General features: G+C 37.7%; 1 pseudogene; it reads right to left on the bottom strand.

The window, feature by feature from the left end:
* Nucleotides 1–18,034: 18,034 nt before the first annotated feature.
* The window catches only part of LOC148096027 (uncharacterized), a 55,496-nt pseudogene continuing 54,505 nt past the window's right edge, over nt 18,035–19,025 (bottom strand).

Genomic DNA, 19,025 nt, shown 5'->3' with positions numbered 1-19,025 from the left:
TTCAAAATGGTATTTTAAAATGAAGATACCCCCACTTTGAAATAGCACGCACAGACAGCTGACTGCCGGTCAGCTTCCAGCCAATTTTCAGGCAGGTCTCTGGTGCCGGGAGTTCCAACCCCTTCACCTGGCTTTTATCTACTTCTGACTGTGAACAAGTCCCTTACAGAAACATATGTTATTGTAATATTTTAAAGTGGTCTTGGGCAATAGTTCTTCATGCTTTCTGAAGGTCTTTCAGTGTTTCAAAAAAATAAATAATATTAACTATTTAATAATTTTAGGAGCCCTGATCCAAAAAAAGAAAAAAATAGCAGGTGGTAAATAAATGACTTCTCTTATAACTCTTGTGAGAACACAACAATTTGCAAACGTTTTTCTTCATGGTGGTTAGAGATGGTACCACTTGTGACTATGATACTGGCGGGGGGATCAGGGGGACCAGCCAAGAATTGGTTGTAGTCCTCTCACTGACCAGCCATCAATTTTAAGTAGCTGTATCTGGAGGAAGCTATGAACATTGACCTGAATTATAGCCCTTGCTCTGCCTTCATTTTTCAGGCCTGGAGATTGCCACTTGCTCAGCACCAACCTAAATGTGCCACAAATCATGCACTGAACTAGTTGTTACGAGCCTTAACAGCATCACTTGTTCAACCTGCCATTACGGATGAGACTGAGATAAGAGGTTGATTTGCTTAATAGCGTTTCCTAATATTCGTTCAGCCATCAGCCTTTCTTCCTGATTTGTCTGCGAGATTTCAGTACAGCACAGATAGAAAGGACTTGTTAGTAAATTGTCTTTTTTCCCTGCTGCTGTCAGATATGATGATGGTTTGAGGACAATGGCTAATGTTGAGCCTAAAAGCCTTGTGTTGAGTATGAATCATGTTCGAGTGCTTTTGGTGGTGATATATGCCTCCCTGAGTGGCATTTACTTGGAAATAGCCATATTTGTGTGTTTAATGGGAGTGTGTATATTGAGGGTGTGAGATTGGGTGTGAATGTGTTGGCTGTCTTTCTTTAGACTATTGAGTGACAGCCTTTTTCCAGACAATTGTACACCCCCACAAGAGAAAGAGACAAAGTGAGAAAGGCGAAGAGATAGAGAGACAAAGAGAAAGTTGCAAACAGACACACAAAGTTAGTTTCCATTTTCAGCTCGTGTCAAGTGATTTTCTTTTATATTTGCTTCAATTTTTTGTACATTTTTTTTATGCTAATGTCTAGCGTACACAGACATATAATGCGTCTTCCCATACAGTGTTGCTTTCCTATTTTAGAACACAAAGATTGCTCAGAGATGGCTTCAGACGTATTGGTGTGTTTAATGTTTTACTTACGTCAATGTAGCTCCATTAACAAAAAGAAAAAACAATCTTGTTGCATAAAATGTATATTTTCAAATCATCTATGCAGTAGCTTCTGAAAAAGGATTCTGCTTGCTTCGAGCAAACAAGAAAATGATTAGCGAATATAAGGAGATTGCGTTTACTGGCACTGACTCAGAATTGTTAATTTGACACGTCATAATTCAAAGAAACTATATTTGGATGGAAGCAGTTTGTGATCTGGGAGAATGGGAACACATGTGAGTATGTATACGCTAGTGTGACTTAGTGAAATCTGTATATAGCAGCATAAACCACAGGAAGCCCAGCTGCCATCAAACCAGGGAGGAATAGTGCCATGAGAATGAAAGAGGGAGTGAAAAAGTGTGGAGGTGGGAGTTAGGAAGCGGACAAAGATGACGAGTCACAGAAGTTGAACTAACAGCACAATGGAGAGGGAAAGAGAGAGAAACAGTGGCAGGGCAGTGAATGATGGTAGTAGGCGGATGCACCCATGCAGCTCTTTATCAGAGCTCGACCGTTGTTTTCTCTGTTGCATATAAATAGCTGTTTATATTTGTTTCATAGAGTGTATGCCTATTGTTGTTAGCCGTAGGGAAGGTGGGTAGCGCTGGCCTTCATTCTGAAGAGAGTCGATGTATGCATGTGTGTGAAGTTGCTCCTCTTCCTGTCTTTATGAGAACCATTTTAACTTGCAGACCATAGTCGTGGAGACTTCATTTACAGATTTATTGTGTTATTCTAACTTCCACAGTGTTTTTGTTTCATGAATAGCATGATTAAGATCAACCACGATAGGCAATGTAACAAGAGGTGCAAGACAGTTTGGTGCACAAGTCCAGGGGTTGTACACACACCATTAACAATACAATATATTCAAATCAACAAAGGTTCAGTGTAGACATCTTATCCAAAACATCTGGTGTTTTGGATAAGATGAATATTTGCAACAGTGACCAATCTCCATATCAGGTGCTGAGAGGAAGTGTCAGTCTTTGCTGTGTAACTCTATATGTTGGGATGGACATTTTTGATTGTAATCCATAATCAATCAACACTTGATTTCATAGGATATGTCAGAAGGAGCAGGCATCATCCCTCCATTTGGTAGATTTAGCACTGCTGCTCCACCACTATCACTGGTCTGTAGTTGGACTAGTGACATTAGCATCCAGGTTCTCCACAGGATGCAAGTCTGTTTTTTAATCTTGACCTTGTACTTTTTCTGACACTCCTTTCTCGCTGCTCCTATGTCCCCAAAACTGACACTTAGAGAATTACAAATCTCATATTTTAAAAGTCAAATATTTTCACAAACAAATAAAATCTTAAGATCAAAAGCCCCCATTAACTCCAGTGCCTGGAATCGGGCAAAGTATTCATGTAGTGTGACCGCTAATCATGTCCAAGTACAGAATGTGAACTACAGCTCTCTCTGCCAAACTTGTCGTGTTAAGTAATTAACATATCTGTACGACATTTGAGAGGACAATGTGTCACAGCTTCAAAGAAACTTTTTTATTAAGTAAGAAACTTATTTAATTAAGTTCTAAAATTGACTCCAAAATCCACTCTGTTGTGCTTTACAGAGAGAATAAAAAAGGGAGAATGAGTGCTTTTGAAACGCATGTGCGTCAAAGACTACAAGTGTGAGACGGAGGGATTATGTTCATATGGACAGTGACCATTACCTGGAATAAGTTCCTAGGGTAAGGAAGTAATTCCAATATTTTGTGTGGATCTATTTTCATCTGTTTATCCATTTCTGGTCCACACAGAGGCTTGAGGCGATTCCTGCTGTCATGGGGCGAGTGGCAGGATACACCCCAGACAGATTGTTAGTTCATTGCCAATTTAGAATAACCAATTAACCAAATATGCATGTGACTCTGTGAGTACCTAGAAAGAACCCACACTGAGGGAACATACAAACTCCACATAGAAAGGCCATCTGCTGGATTCAAACTCAGCACAATCTTGCTGAAATACAACAGTGCTAACAGCACCACTGTGCTGTAGACATATTTAAGGTTAAACCTTATGTGTAATGAAACTGAGGAAATCCTCTAACTGTGATCTACGATGCCAATGTTAAAAAGGAATTGGATTTATTTCTTTCTTTTACAATCCACACTTTTAGTTTGGAGTGAAGACTATGTTCGCTATCATTCGACAGAAATCTAAAGTTGTTGTTTGGACCTGAGCTAACTCTAAAGACATCAAGATATTTTTTTTGAGAGTTTGGAAAGCTTATCTAAGCCTACATAAGTAATTTTTACTGGCAGTTTAAAACCTCTGACAAGCTGACAGAGATCACACTAGGTGAAATTAATCTTTTAATAACACTCTAGAATTGACTTAAATATACTTATCAGTTTCTGATTGCTCAAGCTGGCCAAAGCTCAAATGTCACCAACTGTTAATAATTTTCAACACAAATCGATTGAAGCCTGCACTCTTAATTACTCGCCACAACTGGCACCCATATACGGGCTGGGGCTGGATCACATTTGGGCATCTGGTGCCAGAGCACAGCTGAGTATGCTGGAACTCAGCCTGACCCAACTGGCTGGGAAGAGTCAGAGAGGGGTTCAAGGCAATTATGTACCTGAGAAAATGGAAGCCTGTTAGAGAACTAGCATTGATTGTTTATCAACGTTTGTTTATTCTGTCTTTTGGGCAAAGCAGAACACTTTCATCTTGTATATCATAATGCCATTACAAATGGAAGCTTAAAATGCAGCTAGGGGCCTTTATTTGCAACCAACCTCATATAGTTGAGGTTATGAGGTGCATGAAACCAAATTCCAGTGATGTAGGAAGTCTGTAGCTCTAATTTCTCAATTTTGGGGTCATATTTTGGATTTTTATTATGTGAAAATTATTAGTAATGTTTCTCTGTTACTAATGTTTTTTTTGCTAAGTTCATGTATATTTAGTGTACTTGACATTACATCAAAATGTAGGATTTTTGAGTGCTTAAATGCTTTTATTTTCTGTCTCTTTTTGCTTCTGTCTCCACCAGTACTAATGAGAATCAATTAGAACAGATCCATGTGCAATACATAAGCCACGTTCCAGGAGGCTAAAACAAGAAGTTACAGAAAGACAGGGAGAAGAGAGCAAGGAGGGCAAATGAGAAAAACAAGTGTCCCTGTACATTATGTTGCCAATTACTAGTAATATGCTGGCATGTTGCCTCTACACTGGCTTATTTGATTTTAATTAGTATTTTGCACCATTTTTAATGTGTTATTGTCAGGTTGATGTTGTCAGTTACTGCATAAGCTTGACTTGGAATACATGCATTCACAGTAATTAAATGTGCACGCGTGGACAAGTTTCAGTTTTAATGAATGTATTCTTAGTAAATGTCTCCAACATTTGTTATACTTTATATATCTAATGCAAAAATCTGAAAGAAAACATGATTTATTATCTCAGTAAAAGAAAGTACACTATCAGTCAAGCATCATCTATTTTTCATACGACACCCACCTATCCATTCATCAACGGTATCCAAATATTGTTGCAGGGTTTGGAGTCTAAATCAGCTGACATGGGACATAACCTACACAGTTCATCAGCCCTTCACAGGACCAAAACAAAGGTGACATACAATCTAGCTTCCAAAAAAGTTGGGACACTGTGTAAAAATTCAAATAAAAAGAGAATATAATGACTTTCAAGTTCCATAAACCCATACTTTATTTATAATAAAACAAAGAAAACATTTCACCATGTCATATAAAAAATTGCTCATTTTGAATTTGACATCTCAAAAAAGGCCGAAAACATAAGTGATATTAAAAAGAAACAACTGGGAGAACATTTTTTACTAATTAATTGGTAGCAAGTGTGTAATATGATTGGTTATAAAAGGTGTTTTTAGAGAGGCAGAGTTACTCAGAAATGAAGATGGGCAGAGGTTGATCGGTGTGCAAAAAAAGTGCATCTACACATTGTTAAACAATTTTGGAATAATGTTCCTCAATATGAAATTGCAAAGGGTTTTAATATGTCATCTACAGTACAAAAATGTCATCAGAAAAGTTGAACTTTGGAAAAACTCCCCAAGCACATGATCTCTGGGCATTCAGGCACCACCGCTGTCATGAACTGGCTGTGTGGAGGCAAATGAGGACCCAAACGCGAAACTCACGGAGACAGGAACTGAACTCCAAATCACTGCTTTATTGCAGGCTTCACAAAGAAACAGAACTTAACTGGGAATGCTAACAGAAGACCGAGGGAACACAGAAAAGCACACAGGTTCGGGGAGGAGACATTGACGACGCGACACCAAACCGAGGGAGACATGCACATAAATACACAGAGGGTTAACGAGGAAAGTGGGAGCACACGGGTAACACAGCTGACACAGATAATCATAACAAGACACGGCAGGAGTAACACAACACTGACGGGAGACTGTCAAAGTAAAACAGGAAGTACACAGCGGTGCAGACAGGAGGAGAGAGAGAGACAGGAGAGCACAGGCATAGCGGGCTGGGGAAACATGGAATAAAACACGAGGGGAGACGAGGGCTCACAGATACACAGAGGGGCACACCGGGGGTAAAAGTCACAAGGGGAAATCAAATAAGAAACAACTTAACAGAGCAACCCAGGAACCATGGCCTAAATAAGGAACAAAATACATGAATACTAAGAATGCTGGGCCAACATGGCCCAGGATCATGACAACCGCTTGGTTGTCATGACAACCGTCATAATAATGGACGTGATTCTATCATGGAACTAATTACATGGGCTAAAGGAACAGTCACATAAATCACTGCCTGTGAGCGCACTTCATCAACAAATGCAGGTTAAAGCTTTATTACGCAAAGAAGAAACCATCTGTGAACATGGACCAGAAACTCTTCTGCGAGCCAAAACTCATTTAAATTGGACGGTAAAGTTGAAAACTGTTCTGTGGTCAGACAAATTGAAATTTGCAAATTTTTTTTGGAAGACATGGCTGCAGCGTCATCTGTACTAAAGAGTAGAGGAACCACTTGATTTATCACACTCAAAGAATGTATGTGGGTGCATTAGTGCTTATTGAATTGGAAAGTCATCAACACTGAAGGTTATATACAGGTTTTAGAGCAACATATGGTCCCATCCAGATGATATGTTCTTCAAGTCCTGCATATTTCAGAAAAACAATGCTAAAACACACAGTGCAAGTATTTCAATAAGGAGATATTATTTGGAAGAACTGAACCCATTTATTGAGCTAGAGACGTTAATGTACTTCAAGTGTTAAACACTATATATCCAGAGCAAAAAATTCAGTGACTTGTGTTCTCTAGTCACTTATCTTGTTTACGCACTCTGCCAAGAGCAATGATGTCTTTAGAAAAACGTCAGTGTTCACTGAAACTAAATTTCACCAGCAGATGAAATTTAGAATGACTGAGTGTTTACTCTCTATATAAATCTGAATATGTTCTTGCATAAAACTGTGGTAAACCTCTACTGGGGGACTGACATATAACTACACATTCACCTTTGCATTTGTGTGATTACACTTCAACCAAACATATTTGCATTTACATTTTCTTATTTGTCAGTGACCAAGTTCAAACTCTAGTGTTAATAAAGAAGTTAATAAAAAATTCTATGATTGATGGTTTATTGGCTACACCATGCTGCAGAATGTGCACGAGTGTGACTATACATGCTTTGAGGTGACTGTTGTTGTGATTTAATACTATATAAATAAAAGTGAATTGAATATTGATTTGAATTATTTACAGTATGTTTTTGTGTATTTTTTTCACAAAGTACTTATTAGTTAACATATATTTTGTATGTTACATATATTTCTCTGACAGTCATCTTTCTGTCATTTTATGTGAGACTTTTATGTGTAATTGTATGAATTTCATATTTCCAAAACTGTTTACCTGAACGCTTGAAATCCAAAATTATTTCACTTTCACTTTATTTTTAAAACAACATAACAGCTGACCAAAGTGCTGTACAAAAATCTAAAATAAGAGAACAATAATAAAATAATAAATGAGTACAATTACATAGAAAGGGTACAAAGTTAACACAGCTGACAACTCACACTGGGTTAAAAGCCAAGGAGAAAAGGTGTGTTTTTAAAGGAGTTTTTAAAAACGCAAGGGATGGAGCCTGCCTTTACCCATGCAGTTTAACCATCCATAAAAGTATATATATAAAACATAATTGCTATTATTACATATACTTTCACACAATTAACTAGCAACAAGTCAAAAGTTTGGATACCACTTAGTTTTTTTTTTGGTTTCTCTCATATTATTTAAAATAAATGAAATAAACAAATGAAAATTTAAAAAAAAACAATTTTTTATAATAAGACAGAACTATAAAATAATACTATACATTGCATCTGTAATTAACAAAACAAGTTCCCACATATACGAGTCTTGTGTACTGATGTACTCTGCTGTCCAACTTTTCCCTACTGATTTTAACTGTGTTTAGCTTGGGTTATTGTGAAGGCCGTCATCACCCTTTTTTCAAATTGCCTTTACATAGCCTAGAGTTATGTTTGGGTCATTTTCACTGAACTTAAAGCGCTGCAGCAGAGGACACGTTGTTGACCTTGGTCTCTTTTCTGAGGGGCTTCTCATGAAAGAAGTGTCATCAGTTTCAAGTGTCTTTCACTTTTTCTTACTTCACTTGAAGAAATTTAGAGTTCTTGGCCCTTAATTGAGTGAATCTTGCAATACCTTTGATTACTACAGTAAATTCAGGCAATTATGTAAATCTGGCAATCGAGCAAACAGTGCTTATATTTAAGATAAAATACAAATGTTTCTGTCGCTACAACACTGACAACAGTAATTTTCCCTTTGTCCATTAATTTGCAGTAGTAGTAGATACAGTAGCAGTTCTTAGAAATACATCTTTGGCTGTATTTGTAAAGTCTGTCAATGTCAGGTTCTCTGCACCTGTCAATTTTTCATCTGACACAAATTTTTAGATTACCTTTCAAAAGAGGCAAAACAAAAATATATATAACATACAAGGGCCCTTACATTCTATATTCAGCAGTAACCACAGTATTGAAATCACTGCAAATTCTGCCAGAAGTCCATTTCAGCAAGACCTTACTGTTGTGAGGAAGACATCTTATTACACTGCCACCAGGATAAACCAGCTTAAAAGTGCAAGAAGTAAAGATGCTTACATGTATTTTCCATTTGGATGGATCAGTACAGGATGTCTGCCAGAAAGGTTTGAACTGTTGTCTGCGATGGGGGATTTGACAGGGAGAATGGTGGTGTACATAATTGGATGGATATAAGCTGGACAGGAATATTGACTTAAGAAGATTTAGTAAATGAGTGCTGAAAATAAAAGCTAATAGCTCAAATGTTTTTTAAGATCATTTTCAAAGGACAAGATATTTATTAAGAGTTTAAATAAATAAATAAGAGAGCAGGAGATCAACAGACGGATTGGTGCTGCGGCTGCAGCAATGCGGACGCAGTACGCAGTCTGTCATGGTGAAGAGAGAGCTGAGTGCAAAAGCGAAGCTCTTGATTTACAGGTCAATCTACGTCCCTACCCTCACCTATGGCCACGAGCTGTGTGTAGTGACCAAAAGAATAAGATTGCGGATACAAGCAGCAGAAATGAGCTTCCTCCGAAGGGTGGTTGGCCTCTCCCTTAGAGATAGGGTGAGAAGTTCAGCCAACCGTTAGGGGCTCAGAGTGGAGCCGCTGCTCCTCCACATTGAAAGGAGCCAGTTGAGGTGGTTCGGGCAATAAGCTGAGTTGGAAGTCTCATATAAACCATGTGAAAACAAAAATGTCAAAAACCATTGCTATTCTCTATAAAACAAAGCATGTCCTGAACAAAAAATCATTATACACACTCTATTGTACTCTGTTGCTTCCATATATGACTTACTGTCTGGAGATATGGGGTAATGCATATAAAACGAACACTCTTCCTATTTTCAAGTTGCAAAAAAGAGCTATAAGAATTATAAACCAATCAAACTATATAGAACCAACTAACATTTTGTTTATTAATCTGAATACCCTGAAATTTTATGATTTAGTTGAATATAAAATGGCACAGATAATGTATAAAGCACAAAATAACTTGCTTTGCCCCAGTACTCAGAAGCTGTTCAAAGTCAGAGAGAGTCAATATGACTTAAGGGGAACAGATTTCTTTAAAAAAAACAAGATAAGGACAAATATAAAGCAGAGATGTGTTTCTGTTAGAGGAGTTAACCTGTGGAATAGTTATGACAGTGATTTAAAAAGGTGTAGTTCATTTTCCTTGTTTAAAAATATGTTTAAAAATAGAGTATTAGAAAAATATATATATCAAGAATGAAAAGAGCAAAAAAAACAAACAAAAACAAAAAACAGAAAACCTCTTGATTCTTTTGCTTTGATGTAGTTACTTACTAAGGTGGTGGTGTTTTTTCTTGTTTGTTTGTTTGTTTTGTTTTTGCTTTGTTTGCCTTCTCTCACCCCAACCGGTCGCAGCAGATGGCCGCCCCTCCTTGAGCCGGGTTCTGCCGGAGGTTTCTTCCTGTTAAAAGGGAGTTTTTCCTTCCCACTGTTGCCAAAGTGCTTGCTCATAGGGGGTCATATGATTGTTGGGGTTTTCTCTCTGTATCTATGACGCGCCTTGAGGCGACATTTGTTGTGATTTGGCGCTATATAAATGAAATTGAATTGAATTGAATTTTATTATTTGCTTCGAGCCCTGTGTACAGGAGCTGCATGCTAAAAGATCTTTTGTTAAAAGGGTTGGCGTAATAAGCAAATGCTTCAGCCAATACCTTTTGATTAGCCTTGTCTCATGCTTTCTTGCTTTGTGGTAAATCTTTGTTCTGTCTTCACTGAGATATTTGAATGCTAATCAATAAACATATCAATCAATCAATCTTAAAGGATGCCTCCTTGGTGCCTCCTGGGTGAGGTGTTCCAGGCATGTCCCACTGGGAGGAGGCCCCGGGGCAGACCCAGGACAGATCCCAGGACAGATGGGGGGATTATATCTCTCGGCTGGCCCGGGAATGCCTTGGTGTTCCTCCGGACAAGCTGGAGGAGGTGGCTGGGGAGAGGGAAGTCTGGGCTTCTCTGCTTAGGCTGCTGCCCCCGCAACCTGGCACCGGATAAGCGGAAGAAGATGGATGGATAAATCCCTAATAGAACCTACAAAAAAAGCTCAAACATGCTGCAAGTTAAAAACAGATTGAAGACCAAAGTTATTACTTTGTTTTATCTGTCCTAATTTTGGTTTTAATATAGCAAAGCTTCGATGCCATAGACATACTGTTATACTACTGGTAAGAGGGATTTTTATTTAAGATTAGAGAAGAGCTCCTATTCTGTTGGAAAAGGGGGCTGTGATCTGCTATGTTAACATGATGAGATGAGTGGATTCTACTGGTGGCCTCAAAGCCCTTCTTTGATGCCTGTCTGAGTTGTTGGCTTCTAAGCCTTTCTTGTGTCTGCAGCCACAAGAAGGTCAGAAATCTGAGCTGTAGGCAAAATATTTGAAAGTTCCTTAATCTGAATGAACTCTGGAACAGAATATTTGTCTTTAGTATAAAACTGGTCCCAATGGAAGGATAGAATGGGACCTGTAAAGACACATACTTGCCAATAAGAGCCATAACTATCCAATATCAACATGACAAATTGTGATTAGCAACCTGATATGCACTAATTAACTGTAGGTGAGTTATAACATTTCTCTGGTTTTGGTAATAAGCTGTTCAGTATATTGTATGTGCATAAAACATAAAATGAGCTTACAGTTAATGGTTACAAGCTAATAAGATACATTAGCTAATATTTACTATATTTGTCACAGTTGTATCTATTGTTTAGAAAGAAAAACATGCGAATGAAAATTTTTTCCAATGCCTTGGCTTGCCATACACCAGAAAACCAGGAGTCTGTTAAATTTAAGCAAACAGAAGCAAAAGACAAAGAAAATGACAGTGTGGAAGAGAAGGAGAAGAAAGTGTCTGTTAATAACAGAAAATTAATTTCCACAAAGTCAGTATGATATTAATTAAAAGCATTAGCCCATAACTAATTCATAATACAAACAAATTGGCTCAGAGGACTCAGAGGATTTTTCTAGAGCATCGCAAATGATGGACCAGAAATTTGTCACAAAATCAAATAAATTCATCCAAAGGAAACGAAAACATTTAAACTGTGATCAATCCTTTGCCCTCAAAGTTAGATGATGTCCTAACAAATTACATTAGTCACTGTAGTTAACTATGAAAGTAGCTATGGCGTTCTCAGGGAAGGCTCATGCTATTGTAATTGAATCAATTGCAAAATAAACTGCAAAAAAAAAAGAAAGAAAGCAAAACATCAAGTGTATTGAGTTACATGATCTTTGACCCAAAACATAATGTGTAAAATCTGAACGCGCAGTTCTTTCCTTTTATTATCAGATGACAGCTATGAAATCTCAAAAATATAACGTCTATATCCTGATTGAACCGTTATCTAAATAATAGTTTTGTGGGCATTTACAATTGAAATTTTCTTCTATGTGAGTCTGAAGTGCAACATTTCTTACAACTCATTCATACTGCACTCATATATATGAATACATTATATACATTTCTCTAATGAGCTGATAAATGAAACAATGTATTCTCAAGCGCTTCATATGACTGTTTCCGCTTTTTACTAGGTGCTGAAAATCTAGGCCACATTTTCATTGTGTGTGAGTCAACCTAGTAAAATCTGAACCTGTGATTATAATTTACAGGCTCTTTGCACTGAGAGCAAAATTGATTGACTGTAATCTTAATCCTGATATAATCTCTAGTATGAAGGGACAGAAAGAGAGGCATGCGAGTTACTGTTAATCTGAACCGAGGCTCCGACCTCCCAGCACTGTAAACTTAACTCTGTGCCAACATTTAATCCAATCCATATGGCATCAGATTTATCTGCAGGTAAATTAGTGGCTGGGATAAGTATCTGCTGGGTAGATTAATAGAGTGCAGATGAAAGTAAAATAGGGATGAGGTAATGTTTTAGGGACCCACTCGAGAGGCCCAGAGCAGTGATATGTGTATAACTGTCTGTGGATGAGAAAAATACTCTGGAAATATTTTAGAGCCACACTTAGAAACCCTCAGTATATTTCCCTTCCAAATGATGCCGTTACACTTCAAATTAAACAAGAGGTTGGTGAGATAGGCGTGTGTGATAAAATTTCTTTAATATATTGCCTATGAAATGGCGTATTTTGTCCTGTTTTGTGGTACAGGGACAAGTTGCAGTCACTGCTTTATAAAATTTAAAGTGTAATCTTCTGTTGGCTTAATTGTTTGGATGCATACAGGGGCAGGCAGTGATTTGTTGGATCACTAAAACTAGGCAGATATTGGAGCACGGATGGTGGACTTCCAGGCAGTGTAGTGGAGAGAGAGTGGAGAACAGCCTGTTTGGTCTCAGGGTTATGGACATCCTAGTGCACAGCTTTTCTTTTAGTGTTTGTGTGTGTTTGGGGGGCAGATAGGCCATAATTACAAGGATGCTAAATCACCTTATATTTAGAACATATGCATCGGTGCTTAGCCATGTTAAAATTAGCATATTAAGGCTTGGGTCAAAAGTTAATAAAAGCGTTATAATTTTAAACTTGTATATTCTATCAAAATCTAAGACACACTGAAAAAAACAAGTGTGCTACTTTAGTAGGCAAACAGTCTACAGATTTTTATGTGAGATATACGATGAGTCAGCGCTATTCCTTTCAGTGTTTTTCATGATGCTTAACATAACCATAGACCTCTTGTCTGTCTCACACCTTGCATGAAAACCCACCCTTACTCTTCATCTTTCCCAGATATTTTTGGTCAGTCTAACAACTTAGTGCTTAAACCTAATCCCAGTTAAATATTAAATGACATGTAAAATTTTGAATGGATATCTTAATGTTAGCTTCTGCCATACGCGCAATTTTAACACAGCCTTTCAGACTTCTTCAGGAAAGATTGGCCGTGTGATTTCTGATGAGGCTTCCATTGTGCATTTTTGTGACAGGCTGTTAGTAACAAAGTGCCTAAAGATAATATTTAATTACTAGAAATACCAGATCTTTATGCATTAAAATTCCAAAAGGCAATTTAAGGTAACTAATGGAACAAATGAAGTAAAAAAAAATACTTGCAGGATTAATCAGTGTATGATATCAATAACTAATGAAATTAAATTTCATCCCCTTTGTATACATTCAATATCTTCTCTCAGGTAGTAATAAAACTATTTCTATACCATCAAAAGCAGATGGAGGCCGTGGCATGTTTTATTTGATTGCAGTGGGCTGATACTGGATAGATATTTTTTCCCTTTGAGGTTTCTTACATGATACCCACGCACACTTTGTCCACCACACTTGATGTGATGCAACCACTGGTTGCTAGAGCAAGTGCCTGCAACTTTTTCTAAATGTTTTTTCTTCTTAATGTGGCCCCAGTACATGATTTACCCATCCAGATCAAAAATACATGTAGCTGTCTGTATTTTGAAAGCTTTCATCCTGGAGGTAGAGTAAGTTGAGTACAGCGAGTGAGTGGTACAAGGATACAGCTTTTGAGAAGCGGAGATATGGACATTACTTTTATTTTTATTGCACGTGGTAAAGTAAAGAGCATGCTAACCGCAAGCTAGCCAAGAACCCAGAGTGATGTTAAAGCTGGATGTTTGATGTTATTGACCCCAGTCCAGCAGCCAGACCCTAATCTTTAATCCAACAAAGGCATTGATGAGCCATCAGGCTTGTAGCCTCTGTTTCTAAAGTAGTCACCGTGGTGATCGCTTTGAGCTTTTTTTGGCTGGTTTTCATCTTTGTGAAAATGAACTTAAAGGTTTGAGTCTTGTTATATCAAATTTAAAACTGAACCCAGCATTTTAAGACAGGAACATCATACCAACAATCAAACATAGTGGTGGTTGTGTGATGGTTCAGGAGATGAAGTCATTCTTTAAAATCTGCATTTTGTATTTAATCGGATTTTCTTTGCTTAGTAGTCAAATTTGTTTGATGGGCTGATACCTAAATGTAACAAATTTGTCAAAAAGCTAAGAAATAATTTTTGATGGCACTGCCTATACAGTGTTGGGGAGTAACAGAATACATGTACGGCCGTTACATATTTAAAATACAAAATATGAGTAACTGTATTCTGTTACAGTTACCGTTTAAAAAGGTGGCATTCAGAATACAGATACTTTGTTGAAATAAAGGGATTACACGGGATTACATTACCTCTCTATTTTTGGTTTCCACGCCCCAAATAAAACTCGCATTAAGAGGCTCTAATGTCTGTGTCTCAATCTCGCGGCCCATGTCACCCCTACTTGCGGCTCGCATAATGATGTGAAGAAATATTTTTTAAAATTATTCACAAAAATGATTTAATATGAAGGCAATAGGCAGAGTGTTACAGGCAGTGCCCTAAAGAATCTAGCCTCATGGGCAGTGTAGTCCGTGCTGCAGGGAGAATGGACTGCCATACCCATATGTCTCTGTGAGCACGAGGAGGGGAAAAAAGGAGAGTTGAAAAGTACGAGATGTCACTGACCAGAAATGGGAGATGGAAGCATGTAAATATAAAAATAACCACTGCAGCCAAGAAGAGTGCCTGACGAGCCCAGTTGTAAGTAAGCTATTAAGACTCGACTGTACACTGTGTTCGTGTTTTCCTCTGAAACAATAAGTTCTGTTGGAGCAGTCTTTCAACGCCTCTTTCTGTCTCTCGCTAGCAAAGTCGACCCAGACAACAAAGTAAAGCTAGTTTTCGGATACGAGCCCGACACGGAACCTGATGTATTAGCCAGAGGTCCCTTTACTACGGTTCGGAGCCGCGGAACCTGTTTTATATACGTGTGAAACAGTTTTCTATACAAGATCGCTCCAAAAAGTGCAGCCTTACCTAATGTCCACCTGACTGTTACTCATTTTATATTAAGATTTAAAAATCTAGTTTGTATTGGTATGGCGAGTAACCTTCAGTAATAGTAATAAATCACACAGCAATAGTACATTCATGTAGTTGTAAAAAGCAGGATAATATAATAGGTACTCCAAAGTATTCAGAATACGTTACTCTCATTGAGTAACGTAACAGAATACGTTACAAAATACATTTTGGGGCATGTATTCTGTAATCTGTAGTGGAATACATTTTAAAAGTAACCTTCCCAACATTGTGTATATACCTCCCCTTTAAGTGTAAATACTTTTTGTAAGCCTGTTCAGAGTAAAGCAAATTAAAAACCTAAGTAATACCCAGAAGTGACTGCCTTATTTCACTGACTGTCATTGTTTTATTAAGGCAATCAATTCAGCCCACACCTCATCATATTTCTACAATTATTGAATGTGTTTGTGGATGCCCAGCTAGTTTGACATTCGAGTTTGCCTGATTGCAGAGTAGTTTGCATGTGAATTATAGAGCAAATTATTGTTTTGCAATGTCAGACAAGGCGGCCAATTTAATAGCATATTGAATAGAGCGTTGCTCTCTCCTAGTCAGGAGCCGATATAACTAAAACAAATCTTTGGCCTTGTTTTCCTTCTGTTGAACATAAAGAATTGAAGTCTTTTTAATTGCATCCTAGACAAAGTATTGAAAATCATTTTACATCCTAATCCAATTATGTAGCTTTTGTGCACGCAGTTATTTAAAGTCAAATAGAAAAAAACTTGCTGTCAGATCACTGATCACTGCTCTTTGAGTGTGTCACCAGAAAAGCCCACACAACAACAACAACACCACACACAAAATTTGTTTTTAAGACAAAATGAAAAAGCACATTTTAAAATCCTTGCAAATTTATTAAAAATAAAAAAAGACAACACGCACATAACCAGTCACAACTGGTTTGCTCAATACAGAAGATTCTCAAGATTTTTGGAGTATAATGCTATAAACTTGGCACACTCAGTTTTTTGCAGTTTATCCCATTCTTCTTTGCAGAACCTCTCAAGCTCCACCAGGTTGGATGGGGAGTGTCGGTGCACAGCCATTTTCACATCTCTCCAGAGATCAGGTTCAGTTGTGTTCAAGTCTGGGCTCTGACTGGGCCACCCAAGGACATTCACAGAGGGGTCCCTAAACCACTCCTTTGTAATCTTAGCAGTGTGCTTAAGGTTGTTGTCCTGTTGGAAGATGAGCGTTCTTCCCATTTGGAGGTATAGAGCATCGGGAGCCCTGTAGTTCCCTCCTCTGCTCCATCACAAGTCCACACACCTACACCCAAAGGCACTGCATAAGATCACTGAGGTGTAGGGGAAGTATTCCTCCTCTGTCCCTTCACGGCCACCTGTCTGTTCCACCACTTAGACACTCGTTACTTACACACTCCTGACACATACATACAGGGCGTTGGGGGTGGGAACACTGAACAGTGTCCAAATGGGGTCTGTTCATTGAGACCCTGCTGGTGGGTGGGGGACCATTGGGTCTCAGGCACAGCACGGTCTGCTCTGGGACAGCCAGTTGCCAGCGGACCCTGCAGACTTGTCGCCACGGCCCCCTGGGGCCTTTGCACTGTGGCTCCTGGGTAACCCCCCTCCAGGGCTGTCCTCTGCTCTTCGGACCGTCTTTGTACATTTTTTTTTTTTTCCTTCAGCAGGTTTTGAAGCACATTTTCAGTGTTTTTTTTCTCTCTCTCCTTTTTCTTTTCTATTTTTCTCTCCTTTTCCTTCTGTTAATTTTCTCCACAACTTCTCTTTCTTTCCTCTTTTTCTTTTCTGTCCACCATTCTTGTCCGTTGTGATTGTCATAACTCACCATAAAAAATCTTAATAAAGTTGGCAAATGCCTTGATTCTAAGTAAATTTGTTGGGCATTTTTTGGCCTTCAGACAACAATTCTGATTGCTACAGTGCCAGACAGGGGGGGAAAGAATTTAAAAGAAATTACGGTCAGCAATTAACCTAACCCCTCTGACTGCATGTCTTTTCACTGTGGGAGGAAGCTGGGGTACCCAGAGAAAACCCACAAAGACACATGGAGAACATGCAAACCGATTCAGTTTTTCAAAAAGTTAAAATAAGTCAGCACACTAAGATTACATCCTTACTTTAGCAAATGTCACTTGCAAAGAAGTCCCTACTTTTGAGAATAATCTTCCTCTTCTGTCTTCTTTCTGGCATCTTTCTCTGCACATGCAAAATACAGCAACTGTGCACAAGTTAGGAGACACATTTTGTGACAATGTACAAAAACTGGTGGTCTGTTTATGCAGTTCTGTAGTACACTGAAAAAAAAAGTTCTTTCAATTTACTTGATTTTATTGTGTACATCGGTCCCACATAATATGAATAAGTATGATTGACTTAATTTTCCACTTTCCCTCAAGTAATTAATGCTTGTCAAATCAAAGTATTTTATTTACATCAGATTACTTAAAAAAATCATGTTTGATGTACTAATATTAATCTGTTATCATAATATCAATGTATTGCATAATGTCAATATATTTTAATGTTTAACACCAACTTATTTTTATTTGCCAGTGGTACGCAATGATATTATGTAATGTAAACACATTGCAATTATGTTCCTGCAACACAACTTATGGCTTTAAATCCTACTTAATTTTTTCAATTGAAATATTAACTGATCATTATTGACAAAAAAGGCAAAGACTGAGTGCTACTGAACAATTCACCTTTATTAAACTGTAACAGCAGTGAAAGCAGCAATTCTGCCATGAACAAGTCCAAAATCACATCCATATAAACTTGTTAACACATTTTTAAAGATAGCCTGCAGAAATAACTAAAAGAAAAAGTTAGTTTGAGAATATATTTGCAAATATATCACAAAAAACTGACCTTAGCAGCAAATAAAAGAAAGTGCTTATAGATGATCCTGTCATCTCTTACATATAACATTTGTATTAATTACACAATTGAAAATGTAAACTAAATTAAGACTACCTGAAAAAAAGCAACACGCTTTTATGAATAAACATATTTACACAAATATAACTTGTGTATTATTTGACAACAGTTTCAGCTTCTGTACAAGTATTTATCTGTACAAGATTTCAACTAAGTTGAGCCTTAAATGACATTGTTACATAACTAATACCAAACACCTACATGAATTTTAATCTTCATTTTAAACATGTAAGCAGGACATTAAGGTTGACTTAGAACATATTGCTAAAAATCATCAGTAAAAATTTCTTACAACATGATACCAAAAGGAAAAATCATCCTGCATTGCAGTCACATGAGGGGAAAGCAATAAAAACATAAGCAGTATAACGTTACTGAACACAAAATGAAAAACTGCAAAGAATTGCAGAAGTGCAGTCTTTGACTTCTCAATGAAACAGATGGTTTTTGAAAGCAAGAACTTTAGAGAGTTTAGCTCCATCCAGTTCCATGAAAACCTTCTGGAAAACGTCAAAGTTGTAGCGAAGGTCAGCAGGGTAGGCAAGGTTTAATGCATACATGAGTCCAAATAGCATTATCACAGCAAATGCTACATTATCCAAATTCTTCGCCACCCTGATGCCTGCGAGGACAACTCTTGTTCATCTGCTGAAGCTTGCTCTTTAAGAAGATAAATTCGAACAGTGGTGTTTTCAACAGTCTCACTGATGGCACGTTCTTCCATGCCCTGTAAAAAAG

This window comes from Neolamprologus brichardi, chromosome 23 (assembly GCF_056152115.1).
Source record: "Neolamprologus brichardi isolate AB-2024 chromosome 23, ASM5615211v1, whole genome shotgun sequence".
Lineage (NCBI taxonomy): Eukaryota > Metazoa > Chordata > Actinopteri > Cichliformes > Cichlidae > Neolamprologus > Neolamprologus brichardi.
The sequence above is the reverse complement of the archived record's forward strand: the minus strand, read 5'-3'. Positions and strand labels throughout refer to the sequence as shown.